Raw genomic sequence first — 4,578 nt, 5'->3', positions numbered from 1 at the left:
CCCGTGTACCTCCCTTCTCTTCTGACTTTGGAACAATTTGTTTTCAGTGAGTTTCATCTCAGAGTGGCCAGGGAGCGCATACACAGGTTACTCCATCTGGTCATTAGCTTTGTTAAATTGGTCTGCACACCTTGGGTGCTTTGCTCACCTGGATATATCCAATGACTAGAGAATCTACAGCTAAACCCTTCAGCATCACTGTCTGCATCTTTAAGCATGTGCAGCAAAAATTCAACACTCTTTTCGGGCCACCAGCCCTGTGTCCTGCCCTGCTGTTTGATCTGGGAGCACGTACTGACTGCACCACCGTACTGCTATACACTACAATGTGTGCAACAACAGCGCACATTGCTTTTGTAGGGCGACTTCTAACACACTTCAGACTTTCGGCGGCTTTTCAAATATGCCTACCCTCAATGGCATGGGCAGTTTCACGGACGTTCTTAAAGTGAACACAAAGATTTGAATCTCTTGATTTGCATGATTTTGTAGGGTTGTCTGGGTCACTAGAGTAGCAAACCATCTTCACAGGTCACCTCAGGGGCTTATGGGAAGGGGACAAAGGTGATAGGGTCCTAAAAGAGAGTACAAAGCAACACGGAAGTGATGTTTGTATCTGGCAATACTTTTTCTTTTCAAGTAGTAAGTGTACAAATAGGGTTTTATTAAGACATTATCAGGCACTGTAATATTCACCCTTCACTGTTGGGAGCAGTGAACCCCTGATCCTGAATTTCTTGTAAACAACTTGTTTTCCCCTGATCTGAGTGCCTACAGCTGGTCTGAGCACGAGACCCTCAGGAGTTCCTGATGGCAGGGGAATGGTTTCTGGTGCGCTTGGCTTGGGCGTGGCTATCCCTATATAAGCTGCCCCTGAACACAATAAAGAGGGTATTCTTGGGGGCATTTCTGTTTCAAGGATGACTCGTGTCTCTCTCTGTCTTTGTGTGTTTCAGTCTCCAGCCCCTTTCCCTGTCCATGAACTGTATGGTGGCACATAGAGCGCAGATGGGCGTGGTGCACTGCACTTCACGATCCTCTCGATCCTCTTGTGCCCCTGGACCACTGGGGCTCGTCCCTGTCTCTTCACAGACACTCCCCTTCTGCTTTCATGTTTTCTCTTCATTTTTTCTAATGCACATTCCACATAGGAGAGAAAATGTGCTATTTATCTTTCTTAGTCTTTATCCTTTTGCTAGACAGGATGATGTCCAGTTCTATCCACTTTCCTGAAAAGGACATAATAGCATTACCCTTTATGTATATGTGCACTGTCTTTACCCATTCATCTGCTAGCGGTCGCTTGACTTGGTTACGTAATTTGGCTATTATAAATAGTGTCTCAATACGACTGCATGCTGACTTGGATTCCTTTGGGTGTACATCCAGGAATGTTAGGGTTGGGTCATTTGGTAGTCAGTACTTCCATTTTTGTTCTTTGAGCAACTTCTCTTCTGATGTCCTTAGTGGCTATTTTAATTTACATTCCCCGGGAGAGCATAAAAGAGTGATTCCCCCCTGTAACCTAACCAGATTTTGTTGTTTTCTTGACGCTAGCTGTTGGGGGAGGCTGCTCGTTCGTTCCCAGCCCCACACAGAAACTGTATTATTTAAATCACTGCTTAACCTAGACGTTAGCACGGGATGAGATATGGGGGTTTGGTTTAGTTTTCTACGTGTAAATACTTTTTAAAGACACATTTGTTGAAGAGATTGTATTTTCTCCAACATGTTTTTGCCACCCTTCAAAAATCAGAAGGCTTGTTTCTGTGCACTACAGCCTGTTCCATTCATCTACTTTTCTGTTTTTGTGCCAGGACCACATGAGTTCATTACTATAGCTATGAGGTACAATTTGAAATTGGCATTGTGATACGCCTAACACTGCTCTTTCTCTTAAAGATTGCTTTGGATGCTTTGGAAAATTGTGTTTCCATATAGATTTATAAGTGGATTTTTTTTTAGTTGTGTTAAAAATGCCATTGATATTTTGGTTAAGATTGTATTGAATCTATAGATCACTCTTTAAATTTCCTTTTGGATTTTTTTCAATGGCTAACCAATCATTTGAACATATATGTTATGTTGTTCAATTTCTGGGTTTGAATAGCTTTTTCTAGTTTCTCTTTTTATTGATCTATAATTTTATTCCATTATGATCTGATAAGATTCAAGAACTTATTGCCTTCTCCTTTTTGTATTTGCTAAAATTTGTTTTATGGATTAAAATGTGGTCTGTTTTAGAGGAAGTCAGAGAGTTGGTGGGAAGAATGTGTATTCCATAGCTACTGAACATGCTGCAAATGTCGACGTGTTTTCTTGTCCATTCAACCTACTGTGCAGGCTTTTATTTTATTTTATTGTTCTAAGTTTCTTGCAAGTATATATTCTGTTTTAAGCATATTCACTCTCAAAATGTCCTAACTACTGTTTAGTTTAACTCAGAAGCTCCTCTGTTGATTTTTTTTTTAATTTGGAAGATTCACTATTGATAACAATGGGTTATTGGATTCACTAGTACAGTATTTTGGATCTCTTTGTTTCTTCATGTCCTGTAGTTTGTGTTTCATAATAATTGTGGTGGTTTGGATGAGAATAGCCCCTGTTGGTTCATATGTTTGAATACATAGTCTCCAGTTAGTGGAACTGTTTAAGAAAGATTAGGAAAAATGACCTTATTAGAAGACGTGTGTCACTGGGGATTTGCTGTGAGGTTTCAGAAGTCCCTGCCTGGTCCAGTAGTCCCATCTTTACCCCCTGTCTGGGGATCAGAATGTAAAGTCCTCAGCTTCTGCTCCAGCACCATGCCTATCTACTTCCTGCCATGGTGATAATACGCTAATGTAGTTGTATATTATTTTATTTTAATAAATAAAGCTTGCCTGAAGGTCGATGCAAAGCAGTCACACCAGTCAGCCATACAGGCCAGACACTGGTGATACACACCTTTAATCCAGCAGCCGCACTAGTTAGCCATAGAGGCTGGCGGTGGTGCACACCTTTAATCCCGGCACTTGAGAGGAATATGAAATGGGAGGAGACAGGTTTCACACTCAGTCTCATTCTGAGGATTCTTGGAGAGAGGATCACCATTTCAATTTGAGGTAGAGGTAAGAGCCAGTGGCTGCTTGCTTTGCTTCTCTGATCTTCAGGTTGAACCCCAATATCTGTCTCTGGGTCTTTATTATTCATGCTACAGACTAATCCTCGGAAACTGTAAGCAAGTCAATTAAATGCTTTCTTTTGTAAGAGTTGCCTTGGTCATGGTGTCTCTTCACAGCAATTAAACGATAACTAAGACAGACGTGTATCTTACAATGATTAAAGAATAAGTTTAAGAAAAAGAAAGATCGACAATGATAATTTTGTATGTGTTCAATAATAGAATCTCAAAATACATGAAATAAAAATGGACAGAATCAAAGGGAATAATTTATAACTCCACAATCACAGTAGGAAATTTACCAATACAAAGAACTAGAATTTCTAAGTCACTTAATGTATAGATGACTTGTGTAACTATTAGATTCTTACTGACTTAAGCTCCATTAAACTATCCTAACTGATACTTACTATGGTATCATTATTGGCTGAGACATGTACATGATCCATGAAGACATCATACATTCCATACATGTTATTCTTGACATATGTAATGGTTGTTGCCTTTTAGGAAGACAGAAGATGAATCCTTATTTGCAGTCATCAGCTGAAGTTAGAATTTGGAGATGGAGTGAAGAGAAGGCTCAGTGGTTAAAACACTTGTTGCTCTTGCAAAGGACTTGGGGTCCATTCCCAGTACCCACATGGCCTTTACAATTCCAATTTCAGTGTTTTTGATGCCCCTTTGGTCTCTGTGGGTATTACATGCAGGTGGCATACATATAAACATGCAGGAAAAACATTCATACACATAGAATAAAAACAATAAATTTTGAGAAAAGAATTTAAAGCTACTAAAGCCTTCTCTAGAAAGAAAAAGAAAATTACTGAATTTTAATATAACTTCTAAGTTCTGATTTTATTTTTTCATCCTAACATTTGTAGGAAGAAGTTAAGGCCAAAAGAAACCAACCTAGAGTCTGTATGGTGATGTCAGAGATCCTGATCATGCCTAGCCAAAAAGGAATGACCAAGTGGTGTTTCCTGAGAGGTCCTGATCATGCCTAGTCAATGAGGGATGAGCATGAAATATCAACTGTCCATGGACCAGAAAGCCTGGGTGCTGGAGAGGGTATGTAAGTTTTCCCCACTGTTAAATAAATGAGTCTGCTGTAAGCCTTCTACCTGACTCCCAGTGTCTGTGTTCCTTGATGTTTCACCTTTTCACCCCCTCACTTGAGGAAGATGTTAGGGTCCAGCAACAAACACTATCTTTACCTCATTGTTCTTTGGCTCTTTTACTGTTAGGGCTTAAGTCAGAAAACAAAACGTTTCGAAACTTAAGAGTACAACAGGCAGGTAAAAATGCTAACTGTAAGGTGGCTGAAAGTATTTCTAGACTTTAAATCTTAAAAATCTTTAAATCTGAAATAGAAGTGGGGAATTTTCTTTGCTTTGGCTGACCCACAATGTAAA

The 4,578-nt window shown here is 39.7% G+C and overlaps 1 long non-coding RNA gene across 2 annotated transcripts in view; it reads left to right on the top strand.

Annotated features, from left to right (window-relative positions):
• LOC126512413 (uncharacterized) overlaps positions 1 to 4,259 on the top strand; it is a 42,948-nt gene extending 38,689 nt beyond the window's left edge. For both annotated transcript variants that reach the window (XR_007595033.1, XR_007595032.1), the window contains one exon: positions 4,048 to 4,259. This is a non-coding gene — a long non-coding RNA (uncharacterized lncRNA). The remainder of the gene's footprint in view (positions 1 to 4,047) is intronic.
• The last annotated feature ends 319 nt before the right edge of the window (positions 4,260 to 4,578 follow it).

The sequence above is a fragment of the Alexandromys fortis genome, unplaced genomic scaffold (genome assembly GCF_014885135.2).
Source record: "Alexandromys fortis isolate MF-2015 unplaced genomic scaffold, M_Fortis_MF-2015_v1.1 scaffold_124, whole genome shotgun sequence".
Taxonomy (NCBI): Eukaryota; Metazoa; Chordata; class Mammalia; order Rodentia; family Cricetidae; genus Alexandromys; species Alexandromys fortis.
This window is presented reverse-complemented; position numbering and strand designations above follow the sequence as displayed.